Genomic DNA, 27,094 nt, shown 5'->3' on the forward strand with positions numbered 1-27,094 from the left:
AAAGTGATTTTTTAAGACAAAAGATTTCTTTTGTCTTAAAAAAATGTCTTAAAAGTGCCCTTGGTGTAGTAGTGAGAGAGATCCAAAACTGAACTAACCAAACTCTGTGTACTGATCCTCAGAAGCCTATTTATGAATTAGGCCTTTATTTTCTTCATTTTCCATTATTTTCCTTCATTTTCCTCCTCACATGCAACCTGTGATCTTCCACCTCACTTTTCTCCTAATTTCCATTATTTTCATAAATAAATGGGCCAAAATGCCACTTTTCATTTCCAAAGCCTTAGCCATTGCCTTTACCAATTTCCTTAGCCATTAATAACCAAATGAACACCCACACTAGGATGTTTTACCCAACATTCAACGTGGAATAAGTGTCATATCAATCGTGGTTATTATTTTTCCTTTATTAACTTTTATTACATGGAATTTTCACTGGGGTTGTTACACGGTCGTAGTACTCGGAATTTATGTTCTGCAACCTGGGTCATTTATTTGCCCACAATGAGTTATTTTCCATTCATGAGATATGCCTCAGTCGAACAACACATTGATTGAGCTATTATCTGATGTCATTGCGTTTGGCATTTGTCAGTTGACTGTTAGTTTAGATTCACAACTCGTGCTATTACATTTGAATGTTGTTTATTCAATTAGAATTGCTTTCATGTTAAGGATGTTTTTGTGGGTTCATCTGTTGGAAAGGGACTTTGATTATATTGAGTATCAACATATTCTAAGAAATTTAAACACATTAATAGATGCATTAGCTAATTATGTCTTAAATTGGCACTTGTAAAACATTTGTAAAGAAATCAAAGAAATATTCATTCATATATTGTACGAGATATAAAGAAATAGAAGTAGTAGCTTTCATTAAATAAAAGTATGTAAATAGTGTGGCTTTTACAAAAAATGTCATCCAAAGACATGAGGCCCCATGGCCTTTATTTTATGAACATGTTGTTACATTATCAAAAATAAAAAAATCTAGCCCTGAGACTAGTGACTACGCATGATGGTGATCATGGTAGCATCTATAGACTCAAGGATGTGCTCTCTCTCTGTGAGTGTCTCTGCCACCTCCGAGTTCTGTACTATAGGAGCAATTGGCTTCTCACCATGTCGATCATATCTATGTAATACAACTGGTCTCATTGGGGCCACATCTACATGATCATTTTGGATAATTAGTTTTGGATGTCAAAAATAACAAAAAATGAAAGTTTTCAAAAATTATCCAAAATGTGAAATTTTACCTATAGCACCCCACTGCATCCCAAGAGGCAATGGCATGGTCGTATCTCCTGTGTAGTCCATCCCTGCATACGAAAAATCTTCGATCATTATGATATGATTTTCCAACCACTCGAAGAAGTCAAGAGTAAATCTGATTGTTGGTCCTTTGCCACCTCCATGGCATGTCATAAGTGTAACCCATTTTAGAATGTGAGGGTCACGATGCCATCCTCTCTCTACAACTACATGTGGAGCCAAAAGAGGAATCTTCTCCAAAGAAAATGAAATAACCAAGGCACCATACCCAAAAATTTTGAGTTTACCCATTCTGACTCTGGTTAGTTTCCCCTTCAGATTGGAAACTACAACCTCACTCCAGTTAAATATGGTACCTTGAAAACAATCCTTAGTGTTTTGCATCTAAGCCTTCATGAGAAAATGCAAAGCTACACTACCACATAGTTGTGCAACACTTAACCCAATGGCTTTCAAAGGAATTTGTGCTATGGTCTTGATGTCAATCCTGCCATCTTTGAGAGCTTCCCCTCGAGTACAATGTTGTAGAAAATAGGTAACATTGGCTTCACCACCTCGCCTATGCCCATAATTTCCACCCTGCGGTGTGGAAGTCCACTCAGGAAGTAAATGTCATCAATATCAATGACAAGTCTATGGTCTCTGACTATTCTTGAACATTCCACTTGACTACCATCCATTCTAGCAAGTCTAATTAGGCCTTCATGCCTGGAATGGTAAACAACTTGTACAACCCATAATTTGACAAGGCCTGTATGGTTGTTAGATCATTCAGAGCAGTAATATCTTGCTCTTTTTGCATGGTTTCTTCGTTATAAATTGCACCCATAGCATTAAACTTTAAGTCGATGTCGACCTACGCACATTGAGGGAAAAAAACCTTTTGAAAACCCGCCCCAAAAAACCTAAATCTACAGTGAAAATCTAAATAAATGGCATGAAAATGAAGAGCTCAAAAAGAAAATCTAGCTAGAGAAGACAGCTAGCGATTTCGTCCAACAGTTTGTCTGTATTAACTAATATAGAACTAATTAATTGTTATCACCAAGCAACACTTCCAACTCTAGAACATATACATGACTACCATTAAATAAATTTGCATATATATGTGCTTCTTATGCATAGAACATGCATACACATCTCAAGACATATTATGCACCAAGTCATGTCACTAACCCAAATATCACTGAAACTTCATCAAACTATGTTAATCCTTAAAGAATAATAAATATACTTATCAACAAACAACAACATTAATCAAACTATATTTACTAAGACAATGTACATGACTATTCTAAAATAGATACACCTATTTATGCAATACTAAGGAGTACAACCTACATATAGATCGAAATCAAAATTATCTTTGCAAACACACATTCTACATCATTTTCAAATCCACATATCTCAGATCACACATTCAAATCATAGCTCCACTATGACCACATATTTTGCATTGATAAATGCTTAAACATAAACAAATCAGTCTAACATATTCATTAGTTCTCAATACTCACTGAGATCTTTTAGATCCGAGCTTTGAACATGCCCTAGAAACTAAGGCAAGCAATTAGCATGGAAAACATCATGGAGCCATGAAACAAACCCTCCCAAAGGTTTTTTTACTATCCAAGTTGAATATTGTGATGTACACACCCCATTTTAGAACATCAATACATGTCTCTTAGACATTTCATATAAAATAATGAAAGATGATATTTATCCTTGATCAATCATTAAAAAGAAGAAAGTCTTAAAACATGAACTCATACACAATAACACTAAATACATAAAACAATGTACTAAATGCACAATAATTAAGCTCATCTTTTAACATGAAAGGAATGGTGTGAATAGGAGCACTTATTTCATGGGAAGGTTAATTATCTCATGGGAATTATTACTAAATCCAATAGGTATTCTCATCTACTATATCTCTTCCCCCTCAACCTTAACTAGCCGAGGAATAAGATTACTTTTTCCCTCTTGGGATCCATCATAGGTTGGCTATGAAATCTCTGAGCAACTAACACCAAGAATAATTCTGTGATAAGCCAAATACTTCTCTAATAAGTATTTGGTGTTTTAGGCATTGATTCTTTAGAAGATATGGTGACATTTAAATATTCAACTACCATCGGATAAATATTGTTTATGATATGGTTTTCGTTCCACCTGATTTACCATCTGTAAACTTCCAAAAACAACAAAAGACAACTGTTTCACAGGCCACAATTGCATCCGCAATAGTTTGACAGACCAAGTCGAGCAGGGTGATGATGTCCAGATAATGGGCAGCCTCTGCAAGTTGGAACAGAGTCAAACGATCAACATTGACAAACTCGACATCCCATGGGTCAACCTTGCCTTGGGTTGTATGGTGTACATGATATGTGCAATATTTGATAATCTTTTCTAAAATGTCACTGGACACACACGGAAGAGGAATGGGATTTTCAGTGCCTACGACGTCAATAAACTTCTTTATTATCCCCGATTGCAATGCCACAATTTCTGGCACCTCGAATATTTGGGCATCGGAGCTCTTCACTCTCACAATTTGATCATTCCATAAGTCCGCCTACTGCTTCCTCTCCATTTCTTCAATTAACTTCGGTATTCTGATCATCAAAGATAAGCAACGAAGGATTTTTTATTTGTATTTGTGAAATCAAACGAGGATAAATATAGTGTAGCTATCCAGATCAGAGTCGGCTGTGTGCGCCACCCCTTTCGATAATCCTGCCTCAGAATTATGAGCCGATGGACAGTCAGCTTTCTTGAATGTGTTAACCTTTCTTCCCATAAAGGAATACATTAATGTAATGTTAATGTTGACATATTAAGTGTGTTGAGAGGTACTCTTTCAAGTAGAGTATAGTATAAATGGTGTAATGTAATGTTTAACATTTTGATTAAGCCAAATTACATAAATAAAAAATAAAAATAAAAATAATTAAATTATTAAATAAAATATTGTAATGTAATGTAGACATTTTCATGGGGCCAAAATAAAATAAAGAAATATATCAAAATAAAAATGATTCATGGTATTGACCCATTATATTAAAAATAAAAATGATCCATGGTATTGAGAACCTACGGTATTGGCCATGGTCTTGATGTGAAATATGACCTATTTAAAGGGGGGGAATTAAATCAGCCTAGATCCATTTTAGCTCTAGTTCTAACTCTTTTAGAGTTAAAATAGATTTTATCCTTTTGGATGCTTGGTACATGGTAAATCCGGAGTTGAGATAGATTTACATTGATATTATTTACATAGTAAAAATGTAAAATATACGTTTATGAATATTTATATAATCTATAAAATTAATGATTATAAATATTGTAAATAAAAAACTTTAAAAGGGGTTTTGAACCTATATAATTAGTTTTTAGGAGTTCCTTGTAACTATTTGAATGGGACACATGTATCATGAATAGGTTTCCTCCACTAGGCATGAGTGTCTAGGCATAAAGATAGTGAGGAGAAAACTATGACCTTAAGCCGAGATTGGCATTTTTTGAGTTCAAGCACTTTGAACAATGCATAAAATCGATTGTGTGAGCTCTTTATGAAGTATTTATCATTCGGGCTATGTAAGATAATAATTCAAGGCTTTTATTATTTAATGATGTTTAGAAAGTTAAAAAACTAGAGATGAGATGATGATGTAAATATTTTTTTTATTAATGAAAAATAATTTTTTTGTTGTTATTAACACTCTTGGTAATGTGTGAAGAGTCACTTCTAACTCTTGGTTGAACAATTCTCCAAATAGATTTGGAATCCACAATACTTTTCTACACGCTTTATTTGCTGCAATATATTCTACTTCTACAGTTCTAAGTTCAATAGATCTATGCTTCTTGCTCATCCAATATATCATGGCAGAGTCTAAATTGAAGCATACACTTGAGGTGGTCTTCCTATCATCAACACTTCCTACCTAGTTAACATTTGTATATCTTTGAAGTTGTACATCCTTGTTTGCAACATACCTCAAACCATAGTTCACAGTACCATGTAGATATCTCATAATGTAATTTGTCGCAATATAATGCTCATGTCTCAATTACACCTGAAAATGTCTCAACATGTTAACAACAAAGAAAATGTCTAGCCTGGTTCTAACCAAATACATCAATGGACCAATCTTCCAATGGTACATGGATGGATCTACCAAACTAGATTCATATCCTCTTAACTTCTTCAAGTTAGTCACCATGGGAGTATCCATGGATTTATAGTCCATCATGTGAAACTTCTGAAGCATATTAATTACATACTTTCCTTGACCAAGGAAGAATTCACTAGGTTTCTTCCATACTTCCAATATCAAGGAATAATCCATCAACCCAAGATCCTTCATATCAAATTCAGAATCCAACTCCTCCTTACACTAAATAATAAGCCTGTCAGAAACAAATCATTGACATATAATTATAGGAACACATGTGCATTCTTCATAACCTTAAAATAAAGGTTTGTATTGACATTCCCAATATTTTCAAATAGATGTCAATACGAGCATTCCAAGTTCTTCGAGCTTGATTGGGTCCATACAAAACCCTCTTTAACCTGTAAACATGAGATTCCTTTCCATGCACCTCAAAGCCATGAGGCTAATCAATGTACACCTCTTCCTCAATCACACCATTGAGGAAATAAGCCTTCACATCCATATGATGTAAATTCCATCTTAATGAAGTAGCAAGAAAAATAATGGATCTATTGGAGGTGTACTTACAAACTGGATAAAAGGTCTCATCATAATCTTTTAGCTCCTTCTAGGAGAACCCTCTAGCTACAAATAAAACCTTGTATTTATCAGTACTTCCATCTGTAACATGATTGATCTTGTATATCCACTTGGAAGTCACCATTGACTTCCCTTCCTACCTTGGAACAATCTCCTAGACATCATCGTTCATGATAAATTGATATTCTTCATTCATGGACTCCTTCAACACTTGTTCTCTAGTTGCTTCTTGATAAGTGGAAGGATCTGTGTCAATTAGGTTAGTCATGAAAGCTGCATATCTAGAAAAACAATTAGGTTTCTTAACTTCTTTGGATGTGATATTAGGAGTTGCATTTCCATTTGCTTCTTCCAATGCAGATCTAAGCCACGCTGGTCTTTTTTTAATCTCTAGGACAGCAACCAATTCCACTGGTTTACAAGGCCCTTCTAACTCTTCAAGAAATTTTGTTGAACTTAAATTCTCTTCCTTTGAAGCCACTTGTTTTACTTCATCAAAGGAATCCATGGATACTTCATTAGATTTCCAACATGAAACTCTATCATCGAAAGTGACTTCCCGTCTGACCTCAATCCTTTGCTGTTATGGAATGTAGACTTTATAGGCCTTTGATGATTCACTATAACGAACAAATATGCCTTTCTTTCTTGAAGGTTCAAGCTTGTTCCTTTTGTCCTTAGGAACATGAATATAGACCGGGAAATAAAAGGTTCGCATATGTCCAACCTATGGATTTCATATAGATAATGCTTCTTCACGAGTCATGTCTTCCAAAATTCGATGAGGACTTCAATTTTGAATACATACAACTGTTAATGATGATTCTCCCCATAAGAACATCGACAAATCCTGATCATGCATCACAACCTTGATAGATTCTTCAATGGACCTATTCTTTCTTTATTTGTAGGTACCTATTTTAATATTGTAGCCCCCATATTGTTATTTTTGTGCCCCATAGAATCCCACTATTGTTATTGTTGTGCCCTTACATTATTATTATTATGTAGGCCCTGATTATATTGTGACCCTTTAGAATCCTATACATACCAAGGAGGTCTTGTCATTTGTATCATCCAAGAATTGTTCATTTATGTGATGAAAAAGGAGGTTTTCCCCTCAAAGAGGATAATTTTCAAGTAGTTGATCTATATGTTCTTCTATTTTCATATCTAGTTACAAAACATTTATTATCCGAGCTTTTGATCTTAGGGTTTCGTTGCTTCAAATAGGTATTCCTCGAATTTTTGCTATAAATTTTTTCGATGAGGCTTCAGAAGCTTAAATTTTTATAACATAAATACAAAATATTTATGAACGTCTTGTAAAAAAATCAGAGCTTGGTTCACTATATTCATGTAGATATGGTTCTTTAATGTTAGGGTATTTGTATGCTCCAAAATTTAGTCTCAAATAGGTGACTCAGGGAAATCGTCATAAATTTCGTTTTGGGTATCCATATTAAATTTCATAAAAATCGGTTGAAAGTGAATGAACTTTAGTTTTTGGGGTACCATTTTTAGGGCCAAAGGTTGAAACAGGGACATGTGGCATTTTGTACAAGCTATCTCTACTGAACTAGTCCATAAGTAGGTCATGTTGGGAGAATTGGTCTAATTTCATCTTGAAGGATCCAATATCAGTATTGTTGGGTGTGGAGTCTGATTATCTTTTTTATTCAGAAGTATCACCTGTTATGAAACCAGCTCACAAAAAGATAGAAAAGATAGATCAACGCCTTAGAATTCAACCTCTTCGAGGGGGAAACCTCCTTTACATTACACAAATGAACAATTCTTGGATGATACAAATGACAAGACCTCCTTTCTATATATAGGAGTCTAAGGGGTCATAATATAATCAGAGCCGACATAACAATAATAATGTAAGGGCACAATAATAACAATAGTGGGCTTCTATGGGGCACAATAATAACAATATGGGGACTACATGGGCACAACAATATAATAAGGGGGTTGTACTAATAACAATAAGGGGTTACACTAGTAGTATAGGGACCTAACATGCCCCTTTCCTTCAAAAAGTGTTGTCCTCAACGCTTGAGTAGTTCTTGATGCTTCTGTATAAAATTATTGTCCTCCAATGTGGAATCTTCAGTGAGTAATTTCTTCCACTTGATGAGATACTCTGAAATTGATCAATTTCGTAGTTGTCAGGTTCTTGTTTCTGTGACTGCTCCAGGCTCCAATATGATTTTTGCTTCCTTGTCAAGTTTTGGCAATATTGTTTGAACTAGGTGTTGGCATTATGTTTCAGGAATGGCTATATATGTTACAAATGTTGTACTTGATGGCAACTCCCATGGCAAGGCTCTCTTTTTATTGAAAACAAAGAAGGACGCAGGAAATCAGTTCAAAAGATGCGTACCCGCAGGTACACCATGCAGAAGCCGCGTCCAGAGACGCAGGCCAGCCGTTCAGGAGGTGCGTCCACCCAGTGCACACATTTTAAGGCAGATAAAAGCACACGTGGGGGTTTCTTGTGTTTTACTCTTGGTATCTAGCCGACAGTATTGTGTTACTATGGTGTCGGCTCGTGGTATTGTTCCATGATTTGAGGAGGAGCTTGCCTATATAAAGCAAAGGAGATCATTTGGTTTGTGTATGTCTTTGGTTGAATATCTCATGAGGCTAGATCTGGTCTAGATCTAAAAAGGCGAATCTTCTGAAAGACTGAGATCTCTTTGGCGCATGATCAGATCTGTAGATCTGACTGTTTGGGTTACTCTTGAAGTCTTGAAATCATCTATGCCCGGAGGTACGCAGGTGCAGTAAGGGTTCAGGTGCGCCGGGACGCAGGCGCAGAAGGGTTCAGGTGTGCTGGGACGCAGGCGCAGAAGGGTTCAGGTGCATCCGGGACGCAGTGCAGTAACAGGAGATCTGCGTGGGGACGCAGAGCGACTAAGGTTCAGGTGCGTCCTTGGAGCAAAAGGACGTGGCGCGATAGCATTTCTGGGTGCGTCTCTGAAGCAAAGTACGTGGCGCGATAGTGTTTCTGAGTGCGTCCCTGCAGCAACAGGACGCAGTGCAGTTCAAGGAACAATGCGTGGGCACGCAGCGCAGCAGAAGGATCTCTGCGTGTGGACGCAGGGGAGCAGAAGGTTAACTGCGTCTGGTCGCAGGCCACAGAAGAGAAAACTGCGTCTCTGTCTTAAGATGTTCTGTTGATTGAATTTCTCTGTTGATAAGGTGTTCTGGGTTAGTTCTGTTATTACTGATCTGATAACTGTAGTGGACTATAACTGTTATGTACTTGATGATCATTTGATGCTTTATGAAAAGAAGTAGGGGGTTGTAGCTCCCTTTCAGGAGAAGACTGGAAAACGAGAGAGAGAGTTGTAGCTCTCTGCAGGTTGCAGCCTGCGTACTGGTAAAGGACTGCACCAGTACAAAATCATTGTAAAAGGAGTTTCTAATTTGAAAGAAGATAGAGACATATTGCAGCAGGTGGTTTTCACCCACATTGGGTTTCCACCTTACATCTTGTGTTCTTTGGTGTGACTATCTGTTCTCTTTGTTCATGCTCATTATTTTATGGTGCTGACATGCAAAAATAATTCAAAGATCAAATAAGGAAGATTTATTAAATTGCTAGATAATACTGATTCACCCCCCCCTCTCAGTATTATTTCCAACAATTGGTATCAGAGCAGGTCCTTCAGAGAAGCTTGATCGCTTGAAGGTAGATCGTTCATCATGAGCAACTACGAGAGAGAAGCATCAATCAGGCCACCGGTTTTTGATGGGACAAACTTCAATTATTGGAAGGTAAGAGTTACTGCATATCTTCAATCTCTTGGTACAGAAGTTTGGGACATTGTAGAAACAGGCTACGCTTTTCCTTCAGCTACTCCTACAGATCCAACAGAGAAAAAGAAGTATGAAACAAATGCAAAAGCAGTCAGTACTCTGTTAGGATGTATATCCCAAACGGAATTCATGAAGGTAATGCACTACAAATCCGCAAAAGAGATATGGGACAAAATTGTCACAAGCTATGAAGGAGATGAACAGGTAAAGCGTGCTAAACTTCAAACTCTCAGGATTCAGTATGAGACTCTCAAGATGTATAATGATGAAAGTGTGGCTAACTATTTTCTTCGGGTAGATGAGATTGTTAATTGTATGAAAAATTTGGGTGAAGAAATAAGAGAGGCTATAGTGGTTGAAAAGGTTCTAAGATCATTGTCCCCCAAGTTTGAATCTAAAGTATCTGCTATAGAAGAAAAGGAAAATCTATGAATTCTCACTATGTCTCAGCTACATGGAATTCTAACTGCTTATGAAATGAGAAAGGGAGGTCCATCAGACAGAAGGGAAGCTGCTTTCAAGGCATCAGGCAAAGAAGATTATTATGAAGCAAGCCATGTTCCAGAAGAAGAGGAAGAAGAATCAAATTTTGTCAGAAATCTTCGAAGGGGTTCTGGAAGGTTCAGAGGTAAGCTGCCCTTTAAATGCTTTGCTTGTGGAAGAGTAGGTCATTATGCTGCAAAATGTCCTTATAAGGATAAAGGAAAGGAACCTGCTAGATGGAACAAGAAACAAGGTGCAAATAAGAAAAGCTACTACACCCATGAAGATAGTGATGGTTTATCAAACAGTGATGAAGATGAACAAGGTAATAAATATAAATTGTTAATGGCATTTGAAGATGATGATTATATGGATGCTGTAGATGTGGATAACCTTTATGATGAAATTACTAGACTCAAGAGATGTATAGAAGAAAAGAATGTGATCATTGATACTCTACAATTTCAAATTGATGAAAAGGAAAAACACCTTGAAAAACTAGAAGGTGAAATTGTTGGTCTTAGAAAAGAGATTGAGAAAACAAAAGTTATTAATCTTAAGTTTGTCAAAGGATCTGAAACTTTGGATGAGATTATCAATGTGCAGCGGTCTCCTCTAAACAAGACAGGTCTGGGTTATAATGGAGAAACCTCTCAAGCATCCACCTCAAAAAGTTATCTTGATGCGGCAAGAAGAAATGAGCAAAAGAACTCCAAATAATCTGTACATATTTGAAGAAGGACAACAACAATGCTATCTGAGCAAGGATGAAGAGCACTAGTTATGGCATCGAAGGTTGGGACATCTAAGCTTCTCACAAATAAGGAAAGCATGCAAGTATCAGGCAGTTCGCGATCTTCCAGATATCAAAATTCCTGACAACACCATATGCAAATCATGTCAGTTTGGAAAACAAACCCGAACCAACTTTCCAGAGAAAGAAGGATCAGCTAGCATGCCTCTTGAGCTAGTACATACAGATACATGCGGTCCCTTCAGAAAAAGGACACCTCGAGGAGAAGAATACTTGATATTATTCATTGACGATTTCTCCAGGTTTGTCTGGTTAGGTCTTATGAAGCACAAAGATGAAGCATTCGAAAAATTCAAATCTTTCAAAGCCTTGGTTGAAAATGAATTAGGTCACAAAATTAAGTGCCTCAGATCCGACAGAGGTGGGGAATTTACTTCAAATGAATTTTTCGATTTCTGTGATGAACATGGGATAAGGAGAGAATTCTCTACAGCTAGAACTCCTCAGCAAAATGGAGTTGTTGAAAGAATGAACAGAACAATCCAACAAATGGCTCGTGCTATGCTTGATGAATCAGGAACTCCCGCAACTTTCTGGGGTGAAGCTGCGCATGCTGCGGTTGTTATTCTCAACAAAACAAATGTCCGGGTGAATAGCACTCAAACTCCTCATGAGCTCTGGAGTGGTAAAACTCCTTCAGTAAAACACTTCAAAATCTTTGGGAGCAAATGCTATATCAAGAATACTAATGAGCAGCTTGGCAAACTTGAACCTAGAGCAGATGAAGGCATTCTTCTTGGTTACTCTCCATATAGCAAAGCATACAAATGCTACAATAAAAGACTTGGCAGAATTGTTGATAGCATTGATGTAGTGGTTGATGAAAAGGGATACATTCCTAGGCAAGTACATCGTGAAGACATCGAAGAAGATGAAGGCTACCCTCAAAGACAAAATGATGAAGAAGAAGAACCTCAAGAAGAACCAGAGGAGCAAACAAGAATAGAAGAAAAGACTCCATCCAGATATGTTCAGAAGAACCATCCAGAATCTCAGATTATGGGACAAAAAGAAGCAGGTGTACAAACTAGAAGAACAGTTGCAGAAGCTTCAAGCTATTTGGCATTACTCTCCTCGACTAAACCACAAAATGTGAAAGAAGCATGCAAAGATGAATGTTGGGTGAAAGCAATGGATGAAGAACTTGAGCAGATCGAAAAGAACAACACTTGGGAGCTGGTTCCTAGACCAAAAGATAAGAATGTTATCGGGACTAAATGGGTCTTCAAAAACAAATTGAATGAAAATGGAGAAGTAATTAGAAACAAAGCCAGACTTGTTTGTAAAGGATATGCGCAGCAAGAAGGGATAGACTTTGAAGAAACCTTTGCTCCTGTTGCAAGACTTGAGGCCATCCGAATGTTTCTTGCTCTCTCAAGTTTTCAAAACTTCAAAGTATTTCAAATGGACGTAAAATCAGCCTTTCTAAATGGAGACTTGGAAGAAGAAGTGTACATTGAACAGCCAGATGGGTTCATTCTTGGAAATGATCCAAATCTTGTATGCAGATTGAAAAAGGCTCTCTATGTTCTCAAACAAGCTCCAAGGGCTTGGTACTACCGTTTGGACAAATATCTTCATCAACAAGGTTTTTCAAAAGGATCAACAGATAGCAATCTTTATATAAAAGTTGAAAATGACAAATTGCTAATACTTGTTGTGTATGTAGATGACATTATTTTTGGGAGCAATGAAGAAGCTATGAGTCAAAACTTTGCCTCGGTCATGCAGAAAGAATTTGAAATGTCTTTGCTAGGAGAACTGACATATTTCCTTGGTTTGCAAATCCAACAAAAAGAAGGAGGAATCTTTTTATCTCAAACCAAGTATCTCAAACAGATTTTGAAGAAATATGGCATGGAAGATGCAAAACCAGTATGTACACCCATGGTCACAGGATGTAGTCTCAGTGAAAATGATGAATCTACAGCAGTACATCAACCAACCTACAGATCTATGATTGGAAGTTTACTTTATTTGACAGGTACCCGACTGGATATCATGCATGCAGTTGGAATAGTTGGAAGATTTCAGGCAAATCCGAAGGAGACTCATCTACAGGCAGTGAAGAGAATTTTCAAATATCTTCAAGGGACTCTAAATTATGGCTTATGGTATCCTAGAGATACAGATCTTACACTTCATGCTTATACAGATGCAGATTGGGCCGGAAGCGTGGATGACAGGAAAAGCACAAGTGGTGGTGCATTCTTTATGGGTTCCAGACTGGTATCTTGGTTCAGCAAGAAACAAAGTTCGATTGCCTTGTCTACAGCTGAAGCGGAATATGTTGCTGCTGCATCTTGTTGCACCCAACTCCTTTGGATGATGCAGACTTTGCAGGATTTTCAAATCACTTGTACACCACCTATCCCCATCTTATGTGATAACACAAGTGCAATCAGCATCTCAAAGAATCCGGTTATGCATTCAAAAACCAAGCACATACCAATCAAGTATCATTTTCTCCGGGAACAAGTGCTTGAACAGAAGGTCAAGTTGGAGTATGTTCCTTCTAAGGAACAAGTTGCTGATATTCTCACCAAACCATTGCCCAGGGACACTTTTGAATACCTCAGGCAAAAGCTGGGGGTTGTTGATGCATCATCTTATTGTTGAACCTTTTCTGATTGATGGTACAGGTTCAGGGGGAGCACATAATGCATTGTTGGCATTATGGAGGATGGTCAGAAGGAGATCTTGGAAATAGCTGCAATATGTCTCTATCTCTTTCATTGAGAATTATGGTTCTTTGTTGCAGATCTGGTTCAGGGGGAACATGATCTTAGGGGGAGCATACCCTTTGCCCTTGATGTCAAAGGGGGAGAATGAAGCAAAGTTTGTGAGGTTGCCATCAAGTCCAAAGGGGGAGATTGTTGGCATTATGTTTCAGGAATGGCTATATATGTTACAGATGTTGTACTTGATGGCAACTCCCATGGCAAGGCTCTCTTTTTATTGAAAACAAAGAAGGACGCAGGAAATCAGTTCAAAAGATGCGTACCCGCAGGTACACCATGTAGAAGCCGCGTCCAGAGACGCAGGCCAGCCGTTCAGGAGGTGCGTCCACCCAGTGCACACATTTTAAGGCAGATAAAAGCACAAGTGGGGGTTTCTTGTGTTTTACTCTTGGTATCTAGCCGACGGTATTGTGTTAGTATGGTGTCGGCTCGTGGTATTGTTCCATGATTTGAGGAGGAGCTTGCCTATATAAAGCAAAGGAGATCATTTGGTTTGTGTATGTCTTTGGTTGAATATCTCATGAGGCGAGATCTGGTCTAGATCTAAAAAGGCGAATCTTCTGAAAGACTGAGATCTCTTTGGCGCATGATCAGATCTGTAGATCTGACTATTTGGGTTACTCTTGAAGTCTTGAAATCATCTATGCCCGGAGGTACACAGGTGCAGTAAGGGTTCAGGTGCGCCGGGATGCAGGCGCAGAAGGGTTCAGGTGCGTCCGGGACGCAGTGCAGTAACAGGAGATCTGCGTGGGGACGCAGAGTGACTAAGGTTCAGGTGCATCCCTGGAGCAAAAGGACGCGGCGCGATAGCATTTCTGGGTGCGTCTCTGAAGCAAAGTACGCGGCGCGATAGTGTTTCTGAGTGCGTCCCTGCAGCAACAGGACGCAGTGCAGTTCAAGGAACAGTGCGTGGGCACGCAGCGCAGCAGAAGGATCTCTGCGTGTGGACGCAGGGGAGTAGAAGGTTAACTGCGTCTGGTCGCAGGCCACAGAAGGGAAAACTGCGTCTCTGTCTTAAGATGTTCTGTTGATTGAATTTCTCTGTTGATAAGGTGTTCTGGGTTAGTTCTGTTATTACTGATCTGATAACTGTAGTGGACTGTAACTGTTATGTACTTGATGATCATTTGATGCTTTATGAAAAGAAGTAGGGGGTTGTAGCTCCCTTTCAGGAGAAGACTGGAAAACGAGAGAGAGAGTTGTAGCTCTCTGCAGGTTGCAGCCTGCGTACTGGTAAAGGACTGCACCAGTACAAAATCATTGTAAAAGGAGTTTCTAATTTGAAAGAAGATAGAGACATATTGCAGCAGGTGGTTTTCACCCACATTGGGTTTCCACCTTACATCTTGTGTTCTTTGGTGTGACTATCTGTTCTCTTTGTTCATGCTCATTATTTTATGGTACTGACATGCAAAAATAATTCAAAGATCAAATAAGGAAGATTTATTAAATTGCTAGATAATACTGATTCACCCCCCCCTCTCAGTATTATTTCCAACACTAGGATCTTCTGCAACTCTTGAATGAGTGGCCACACTTCTTTGTCCTTCTTGCATTCATCCCTTGCTTCGTTTATCCAATATGGTTGGATAATAGAAATAGCACAAAACAATGCTTCCACATTCTCATCCTTTCTTGAGAGTGCATCTGTAACAACATTTTGCTTCCCTCTTTTGTAGATGATTTCAAAGTCATAACCCAACATATTTGTGACCCATTTTTCTATTCTTCTAAAGATAATCTTTGTTCTAAAAAGTATTTAAGACTATCATGATCCATTTTTACCTTGAAGTGTCTTCCCAATAGGTAAGGTCGCCATTTCTTAAGTGCATGTAGTATTGCCAACATTTGCTTCTCATAAATTGCTTGCTTGAGATGTAGCAGTAAAAATACCCAATCGCCTACATCAAAACTTCTTTCACTATGATGTTGATTTTCTTGTTGTTTCATTCGATTCTGCACCAGAGTGGCATTATCCTTTAAAAGTTGGAGAACTTGTTGTTGATGCTCGATGTGATATTTCACTACTTGAATCTTTTTCTTCTTGATATATCCTTCTATCTTGAGAGTTTGCGGAGTCGTAATTTCTTCCAATGCATTACAAGATATGGTTGGATTCATTCCTTGATGCTCAATGTGATCTTTCACTTATTAAACATTTTTCTTCTTGATATTTACTTCTATCTTGATAGTTTGAAGAGTGGTAAATCCTACCAATGCATTACAAGATATGGTCGGATTCATTTCTTCTTTCTTGATGTGATCTTTCACTTCTTGAACCTTTTTCTTCTTGATATGTCCTTCTATCTTGCGAGTTTGAGGAGTGGTAATTCTTACCAATGCTTTACAAGATATGGTCAGATTCATTTCTTCTTTCTCTGGGGTTGGTTCTTGGTGTATATCCTCTTCTTTTGACATTTCTTGATTCTTTTCTTCCTCCTCCTCATAATCTATGTAAAATAATTTCTTCTCAGTGCACTTATGACCTTTAGTGTATTTGCTATCACAATTGTAACAACGCCCTTTTTCTCTTTTTTCTTCCAATTGTTTTCGTGTAAACCTTGTAAGTTGTGTAAGGCTAGGAGAAAAAACACTTCCATAATTATAGTCGTGAGTGGTGAGATTCCTTCTTTCCATAATTTCGCTTTCAATTTTTCTTGCCAACCTGAATGCCTTCTCCAATAAATCAGGTTCCAAAAGACGAACTTCATGTTGAATGTTATCCTTTAAAGTCCCTATGAAGACATCAATACTTTGCTTCTCTGGACTTTCGTTTACCCTTATATTCAATTTTTGAAAGTCCTCAATGTGCTCTGCCATTGAACCCTTTTGTTCAAGATTTATCAATTGGCTAAAGAGGGTGTTACTCTTTGTATCCTCATAATGTGCTATCATTTATTCTGTGAAAATTGACCAAGTGACAAGTGCTTTACAAGAACAAAGCCCTTTATACCATAAAAAATGATTTGGTTCTAAACATAAAGATGCAATATGTACCTTTTGTAATAGTTGAACCTCATGTAGATCAAAATATTGCTCCATCTGTAGTATCCAATTTACCAGATCCTTGCCATCAAACTTCCTCATATCGCCTTTTCTTGATTTTAAGAACTTGATCTTGAAACGACTGTAACTCAATAGTTTCAGATCTCCAAGTTCTGAAATTGTGTCTTGTAGTAGCTCTCCGAGTCCTCTTTCTAACTCCGCAAGTTTGATCAGAATTTTATTCTCCAAGAAAGGGTTATGCCCAATCTCCTAAGATGACCTAATTATATAATGTTTCAGTAGAGCGAACGTGTAAGATGTGTCACGTTTCACTGTTTCAACCTTTGAATCTGAAAAATATACACATAAAACTAGAATCTGTCCTCTTTCTGTAACTTCTTACGAAATTTCAATTTGTCGCTCAGAGATAAAGTTATGACGATTTTCCCAAGGTCACCTGGTTAGAATGTAATTCGGGAGTCTGAAAAAACCATAAATTCCTTAGATTATATCTCCAAAAATATAATTAGAAAAGATCTGAGATTCGGACCCAAGCTTCACCAAGATTTTGACTCAAATGGGTTTTAATTTCAGAGTCTAGACCTTTGTAGAAAAATATTATAGGGAAAATTCCACGATCACCTGTTTGAGATGAAATTATGGAGCTTGCAAAAACCCTAACTTCCTCAGATCATATCTCAAAAAATATAAGAAGACAAGTTCTGAAATTCGGACCCAAGGTTCAAACCAATCTCTTCTCAAATGGATTTGTTTTTCAGCTTCTGAAACTTTGTAGCAAAAAAATTAGAGCGAAAATTCAATGATGGATGTTTGGAGCAACAAAACCCTAGAATTCAAAGCTCCAATGCCAAATGTTATGAAACCATCTCACAAAAATATAGAAAATATAGATCAATGCCTTAGAATTTAGCCTCTTCGAGGGGGCAACCTCATTTACATTACAAAAATGAACAATTCTTGGATGATACAAATGACAATACCTCCTTTCTATATAGGAGTCTGAGGGGTCATAATATAATTAGCCCCGACATAACAATAATAACGTAAGGGTGTAATAATAACAATAGTGGGCTTCTATGTGGCACAATAATAACATTATGGGGACTACATGGGCACAACAATATAATAAGGGGGTTGTACTAATAACATTAAGGGGTTACACTAGTAGTATAGGGACCTAACTTCACCGGATTGGACCCTAGTTTGTAATGGGGTGGCAACATCGCCCGTTTGTTCTTCTCCAAGGGGATTGAGGGGGGGAAACGACATATAAATATCTACGAGAGTGTGTGTAGAGGTGCCCTCGAAGCTAAAAATAAATGTAAAATTGCCTTGTAAAATATTGTAATTTTGTAGAATCAATCTAAGTCCTTCATTAGGTGGATGATCTGACGGTATAAGTTATGTTTAATTTAGGGTTTTTTCCCTAGAAGGCAACCCCTCGCTATATATGAGGGAATTTTATTGCAGCTATGTAGATGTGTATTCTGAGTGACAAAAGAGAGAGGAGATTGTGTGAGAGAGAAGAGGAAATTACAGTGGATTTGTTGTAGGTTGTATCTCTTCATTTTTTTGGATAATATAAAGGAAGTACTGGTTGTTTCTCCATGGACTTAGCCCAAATTGGGTGAACAACATATATATGTGTCTCTCTTGTTTTATGTGTTTTTTGTGTTTATATTTATGCAATATTTTATGTGTTCCATTGCTTTGTAATATATAATTTTCTAACAAGAATAATTTGTATGGTTGGAAAAAGGACATAGATGGATACCATATGATGAAATTTCAGATCTTGGGAGGCCGAAATCACAAATATACAATAGTTTCAAGTTCAACATTATCAACAAGCTCAAAATCAACCGCTAAAAGTTGTGTATATTTAAATTTTCATAAATTTTGTTTGAAAAATCAGTTTGAAGTGATTCAAACAGTATATTGAAGTATATATATCATTTATTTGTTCCAAAATGCCTCACAAACAAAAAAAATATAAACCCATTTATCCCTCAAAAAGCTCTACTATAATGAATGAAGAGGAAGAAACGTAACATGATATATCAAAATTACAGGACCAAGTGCAACAAATTTCACTCTAGCAAAGAACAAAAAATGATGAACTATATGGATGGTTTAAAATCAGAAATGAAAGACAACATGGATTATTTAAAAGTAGAAATGAAAGGTGACATGGATGGTTTAAAATAAAAAATAAAATGTGGCATGAACAATTTAAAAGCGGACATGGAAGAGTTGAAGGAAGGTTGACAAAGTTGTTGCAAGAAAGGCTTACTAGTAGTCACAAAGAATTCCATGAAAATAAGGATGAGGACAAAAAGAAAATGAATTATTATTTTAGAGACTTTAACTTAGGGATGAAGATCAACCATATTCCAAATATCAATATAAGGAAGTTTGATGTCGAGGATTCGGAAACATGGATACGACAGATGGAGCAATTCTTTGATCTACATGATGTGCCACACTCACAAAAGGTACAAATTGCATATTTATATTTAGATCCCAATCAATTTGTGTGGTAGCGATGGATCTTTTCTCATAAATCAATTGTCACTTGGACAATTTTTAAGTATGAATTGATAGCACAATATGAGGATACAAAGAGGAATACCTTTAGAAAATTGATAAATCTCAAGCAAAAGGGTTCAATAGTGGAGCACATTTAGGACTTCCAAAGATTGAATATCAAGGAACTTGATATTCTAGAGGATCATATTATTGATGTCTCTATAGGGTATTTAAAGGATAACATCCAACATGAGGTTTGCCTTTGGGAAGTTAATTCAATGGGAAAAGCGTTTAGGGTGGCAAGAAAATTTGAAAGGAAAATTATGGAAACAAGGAGGTATACCACTCACAACTATTAATATGGAAGTGTTTTTTCTCCTAGCCTCCCACAACTGACAAAGTTGACATCAGAACAACTTGAAGAAAAAGGAGAAAAAGGGCTTTGTTACAGTTGTGATAGCAAATACACTAAAGTTCATAAGTGTGTCAAGAATTTTTTTTGTACATATATTGTGAAGAGGAGGAAGGAAATGAACAATAAAAATAAAGAAAAGAGGATATAAACTAGGAACCAAACCGAGAGAATGAAGAAATGAAACCAAAAAATGTCATAATGCATTGGTGGGAATTACCACTCCTCAAACTCTCAAGATAGAAGGATATATCAAGAAGAAAAAGGTAATTGTGTTGATTGATTCAGGTAGTACGCATAATTTAATTCATTGTAAGATAGCCAAGGAATTGAATTGATTTCTATATCCAGTACCAAAGTGTAAAATGATGGTTGCAATTGGAGGAACTATAAATTTCTCAATAATAGCAAGCTAGCCATGGGGAATATATATTGAATAGCCCAACGCTTTCCATTCCAATGGGTGGTACTGATCTTTGATTATGAATCCAATGGTTACAATCTTTGGGGACAATATATTTTAATTTTTAATAATTTTTCTTAATTTTTTTATTTTTTATTTTTTGTTTTTGTTTGTTTGTTTGTTTTTTTTTTTTTTTTTTGGGGAATGAAAGGAAATTGAATTAAGGAGTATCATAGGGGAACTGGGGAAGATAATCAATTTTAATGGTATGACAAAACTTTTGAAGAAGGGAAAACAAGGCATAATTGCACAATTATGCTCACTCGATGTTCAAATAGTGAAATCATCTATTTCTCCAGATACCCAAAGAGTCTTGGACAATCATTCCAAGGTATTTGAGACTCCCAAAGGTCTCTCACCTATTCATGATCATGATCATGCTATTCACTTGATTCCAGGAAGTGTTCTGCCAAACATCAAACCTTACATATATCCCTATACCCATAAGAGTGAAATTGAGTGTATGGTTGCAGAAATGCTAGAGGTAGGTATAATTCAACCTAGCCAAGGTTATTTCTCTTCACCAGTAGTATTGGTGCACAATAAGGATGGATCATGGTGTATGTGTCCATATTATAAAGATATAAATAAGTGAACTATTAGATAAATTCTCCATTCCGATCATTGATGAATTATTGGATGAATTACAAGGACCAATTTACTTCATAAAGTTGGATCTTCCTTCCAAATATCATCAAATTAGAATGAAAATGGAAGTCAAAACTCATGAAGTTCATTATGAATCTTTGATCATGCCTTTTTTCATTTCTAATTCACCTTCCACATTTCAAGGTTTGATGAATTCCATTTTCAAATCCTTTCTTAGAAAATTTGTGTTAGTATTTTTTGATGATATACTAATTTACAACAAGTCTTGCAAATATCATGTTTGACATGTTGACAAGGTGCTTAAACTATTGGAGAAGAAACAATTGTATTATCTTCATAAGAGTAGCAAAAATGGGTCACAAAGATGTTGAGTTATGAATTGAAATCATCTACAAAAAAGGGAAGCCAAATGTGTGAAAATTTATGAATCCAACAAATCAGAAATCCTATTACAGTAAACTGATCTGCATTACCTAGTTGTGTTCTTTAGTTTAACAAGTTATTTTCAGAATTATTCAAAAACTATTAATGCAAATACACTGCAGCCTACACCAATATATAGATCAAGTACTGAAAAAATAAATAAGATAACCACGCAAAGGAAACTTATTTTTGGACTAAACGTCCCTGGAAAAACCCAGTGTGGGAATACTGGTGCAACAGATGTGAGGGTTTTATTATTAAGAATATTTTTGAATACAACTAGGGTGCCTAATTCGGCTCACCCAATAAAGAGTAAACCCGATAGAAGTACCTCTATTCGAAGATAGATATTTTGGCGAATCCAGCAACTGGATGAACAAACCCCATAAGTGACTGCGTTGTCCCCAGCGTTGTGCAACAATGGATGCTCCCAGGTCTACGTTGGAATTGCGTCACCTCCTCTAGGTGTTGCGTCACCCTCCCAGTGAGCCTTCCCTACTCAGAAATCAATTTGTTGAACTGTTGCTCAATCTGCCTCACAGAAACCCCAGTGTTGCCTCTAAGTGATCGCGTCAGCTCCTCTAGCCTCTGTGTCACCCTTCTAGAGCTGCGTTATCCCTCCCTGGTTTTGTGCTGCCTCTCTTTTATGTATTCTTGGCCTTGGAATGAAGTCCCTCTACTGACTTCCCCTCTCTGCACTATAATATTACTCTGAAATTCTGAGCAAACCATGCCCAAAATTTTGGTTTAGCTCAAGTTCTGCTCTTACTGTGTGTGTTCTCCAACTGACCCCAAGCCTTCCTTTATACTTTTCCTGTTGATAAATCAATGAAAATGATCTAATCTTTAATCAACAGCTGAGATTAAATTAGAATTGATCCTCATCTCTTAAAATATTCTCACCCATATTTTCTTTAATACCCATTAATATTTTAATTTTCCTAAGTTTAGACTTAGGAACCCCATTAAAATATTAATTATTTTAATAAAATACAATTCGGGTGGAATTCAACCAAACAATTTCTGGGTCTTGGGGATCTCATGCGTTCTAGCCCCTCCACAAAATTTCAAAACTAGAGTGCATCTGATGCTACCCAAAAATAAACACTCCCTCTTAGCAACTAATGTGCTCTAGAAATACTTCCTAGTAAAAGTATCACATTGATCCACGACATCGGTCCTCTGCGTTGCTGATGCTCGGCCTGCTTCCCTTCATCCACTGCACTACTGCAATCTGTACTCCATAGACACATATTCTAGGAGTATCACAAACTACCATTCTAGTTACCCCTCAAATAACTGTTCCCCAGACTACTCAGGCAATCCCCTAGGCTTTTTCTTGTCAAATCGTTCCCACAGTCTAGTCTATACCACAGATTCCTATTGGGCAACCCATTGTAGGAATAGTGAAAACACCTTTTCAAGGTCAAGCTTTCCAAATCCCTCCCTTTTAAGGTCAATATTATCAAGTTCCACCTTTTCAAGGACAAGTTTTTTAAATTCCACCTTTCCAAGGCCAAACTTTCCAAAACCCACCTTTTGAAGGTCAATTTGTTCAAAGTCAACCTGTTCAAAATCAATTTGTTCAAGGTTAACCTTTGCAAGTTCAACCTATATATGGGAAATATTACTTACGTAAAATGGGTCAAGATCAACATTTTCAGAGTCAATTGTACCCCAATCATACTTATCAAGTCCCTGTTCAACCTCAACTTGGTATGGGTCACCTTGGTTACCCTGGTAGAATTCCAATTCCAACTGCACAGGCTATTCCAAAATATCCTGGGTATCCGCCTCCAGGGGTTGATCTTAACCCACAAGGTTATCAATATTTACCACAAGACCCTAAGCGATAGTTATTGTTTATTGCAACCTTAGATCTACCAGATTTATCTCGACTAACCAATGATCCTATTTATTATTATCCTTATTGGTTTGTGATTCCAACCAAGTTACTGAGTGACATACCTAAATTTGAAGACAAATCAGGATAAGACCCATCCAATCATGTGATGACATATCATCTCTGGTGTGCATTGAATTCTTTAATCAATGATTCCATATGTCTTTTCCTTATCCAACGAACTTTAACTAGTTTGGAAGCCAAATGGTACACTAAGCTACCTCACGCTTCTTTCCATAACTTTAATTCCCTGGCAACAGTGGTTTTAACCTACTTTCATTTACTGATCCATTATGATATTGGTACTGAACTATTGACTTCTTTAAAACAATGAAAATCAATTCACATTTCTGATCATATTCATGAATGGAGACGTAGACGTCGCTTACTAAATGTTTTCATTCCATATCAGATTTTAGCTAAGTGGTTTACAAAGTCACTTCTTCCCATTATTATGGAGGATGTTTCTAAAGGAGGTGTCATCACATAAGAATAGGTGATTGCCCGTGCATAGTGTAGAGTCTCCAAAATGTATTCAAAATATCATCCACTTTCACCTTTATTGCCACCATTTCACTCACATGTCACAACTCCATGACCATATAACCTTTCATTAGCCTCCAATTTCATAATTATATGGGTTCCATTTGTGTTTTCCAAAAGTTAATGATTTCTAGTATTATAAGTGAATTAAATGGTTAAAACTTAGAAAAATGGCATATACTTACTAATACTTAAAAGTGGCTTGAGTTTCATGACATGTGTAGGTCATTTGGAAGCTTCCAAAGCACCTTTATGTGGCCTCCAGTGCTCAAATTCGAATTCCCTCCAAGATTTGGATAAAGGTAAAAGAGGATATGTGTCTCATCATTACCTATTGAATTTGTAACTCTATGAGATTTTCTAGGGATCTAGGAGAGAATAATGGACCTCCATTAATTAGGCAGATTCTTATGTTTTTGTATAAATAGGAGAGCCTTCTCCTTTCAAAGGCATGTGTAAAGTTGGGGAAATGCTCACGTTTTGAATATAGAATTTGGATTTGGAACCATGCTTATGAGTGATGTTCACTTTGATTTGGTTATGCTTGCATTTGGAGCCTCTCAATTTTCCATCTCTCATGGTTTTGGATTGGCCACCTACAATGTGTGAGATTCTTTTTTTTAGATTTATTGCTTTCAAACATTAAGATTTATTTATTTCATATCTTTTCCTATGTGAGAGGTTAAGAGTGATTGTTTTTATTTTCTTTCTACCTAGAAGTTAAGAGCAATTGTTTTAATTTGGTTTCTACCTATAGGTTAAGAGCGATTGTTTTTATTTGTTTTCTACCTAGAAGTTAAGAGAAATTGATTTTATCTACTTTTATATCTTTTCCTATGTAAGAGGTTAAGAATGATTGTTTTTTCTTTCATTTCATGTCATGTGGTTTTGATTATTCATTTCATAGGATCCTGATTTTATAATGCACACATAATCCCTTAGAGTAGATTTCATTTCATGTAATTTCAATTCCGCACGTTGTACTATAATTTCTTTTGAATTGATTGTTGAATAAGAATAGGTGAATTTGGTTTGTAATTATTTGGTTTCATAGTTAGTTTGATCAAGATGAGAAATTACCTCATATTAATGATGCAAAATCCAAACCCGAGATGGGACTTCAATGTTCCACTTGACTGTAGAATGGATGAGCCAAATCTCTCTTCAACCATTCACCCTCGTGCCATATTCCAAGCATGAATGTGGGATCTCATAGAACACATCAATCCAAAACCACCCAGGGCTTCTAGAGGCCAACCCCCTCAACCCATCAAAAAGTGATTCCACCTCCCGACCAGACATCACAAAACCATCATCAGATTGGTCTCTACCCAGGCCTTCTAGGGCTCCAAAGCATTTGTTCCAACCAAGGCTTCCAGGACTAGTAACTCAACCCACATCTATCATTGGGCTTCTAGAGATTTGTCCAACTAGGGCTCCTAGGACTAGTAACTCAACCCACCAAGGGTTTCCAAAGTGTTTTTCCAACCAAGGCTTCAAGGACTAGTAACTCAACCCAAGCTATTATAGGGCTTCCAAATCATTTTTCCAACCAGGGCTTCCAGGAACTAATAACTCAACCCAAGCTAAAGGAAACATGAGAACCAACCAAAAAAACATGGAAATAAACCCACAATATCCATAGCTATCCAGGAAATGGAAAGGCTAGGCAATCCACTGTCAATCCAGGAAATCCTCCATGCCAGTGATAGATATTGACCAATAGTCCATATGCATGTTCCATGTATGCCAAAACTATTGAGGAAAACATATATGCAACTCGGTACCTGCAAGCCAAATTCATTGTAGCTATTGATCTCGATGTCCTCTTGTGCTTTCCTGATCTTCCTTTGCTTTTTGGCTCCAAAACTCCAAGTATGCCTCACTCTCTCTCCAAGAGTGCTCAAAGAAAAATCAAGGTGTCTAAGAGTATGAGAGAGAGAGAATAATGAGAGAGCTCCAAAACTGAACTGACCAAACTCTGTGTACTGATCCTCAGAAGCCTATTTATGAATTAGGTCATTATTTTCTTCATTTTCCATTATTTTCCTTCATTTTCCTCCTCACATGCAACCTGTGATCTTCCACCTCACGTTTCTCCTAATTTCCATTATTTTCATAAATAAATGGGCCAAAATTCCATTTTGCATTTCCAAAGCCTTATCCATTGCCTTTACTAGTTTTCTTAGCCATTAATAACCAAATGAACACCCACACTAGGATGTCTTACCCAACATTCAGCTTGGAATAGGTGTCACATCAATCGTGGTTATTATTTTTCGTTTATTAACTTTTATTACGTGGAATTTTCACTGGGTTCGTTACAAGGTTGTAGTACTCGGAATTTATGTTCCGCAACCTGGGTCATTTATTTGCCCACAGTGAGTTATTTTCTACTCATGAGATATGCCTCAGTCGAACAACGAATAATATTGCAGAATCTAACACATTGATTGAGCTATTATCTGATGTCATTGCATTTGGCATTCGTCAGTTGACTGTTAGGTTAGATTCACAACTCGTGCTATTACATTTGAATGTTGTTTATTCAGTTAGAATTACTTTCATGTTAAGGATGTTTTTGTGGGTTCATCTCTTGGAAAGGGACTTTGATTATATTGAGTATCAACATATTCTAAGAAATTTAAACACATTAATAGATGCATTAGCTAATTATGTCTTAAATTGGCACTTGTAAAACATTTCTAAAGAAATTAATGAAATATTCATTCATATATTGTACGAGATATAAAGAAATAGAAGTAGTAGCTTTCATTAGATAAAAGTATGTAAATAGTGTGGCTTTTACAAAAAATGTCATCCAAAGACATGAGGCCCCGTGGCCTTTATTTTATGAACATGTTGATACATTATCAAAAATAAAAAAAATCTAACCTGAGAGTAGTGACTACGCATGATGGTGATCATGGTAGCATCTAATAGCACGTGCTACTCATCGTATCAAATGGATAATAGGTTCAAGAACCCCTGCAGTATGCCTCTGGTAGTAGAGAGGAAAACTATCTATCTTGACATTCAGAATGTCCAAAGTCAACCTCTCAAGGATGTGCTCTCTTTGTGTGAGTATCTCTGCCACCTCCGGGTTCTGTACTATAGGAGTAACTGGCTTCTCACCACGTCAATCATATCTATGTAATACAACTGGTCTTATTGGGGCCACATCTACATGATCATTTTGGATAATTAGTTTTGGATGCCAAAAACAACAAAAAATGACAAATTTCAAAAATCAACCAAAATGTGAAATTTTACCTATAGCACCCCACTACATCCCA

The 27,094-nt window shown here is 36.8% G+C and overlaps 1 pseudogene; it reads right to left on the minus strand.

Moving 5' to 3' along the window:
• The window catches only part of LOC149237415 (ruBisCO large subunit-binding protein subunit beta, chloroplastic-like), a 106,048-nt pseudogene that overhangs the window by 78,671 nt on the left and 283 nt on the right, over positions 1 to 27,094 (minus strand).

This window comes from Pinus tabuliformis, chromosome 8, assembly GCF_031772625.1.
Source record: "Pinus tabuliformis cultivar Carrire ecotype Pingquan chromosome 8, CPIR1, whole genome shotgun sequence".
In the NCBI taxonomy this organism is placed as follows: Eukaryota; Viridiplantae; Streptophyta; class Pinopsida; order Pinales; family Pinaceae; genus Pinus; species Pinus tabuliformis.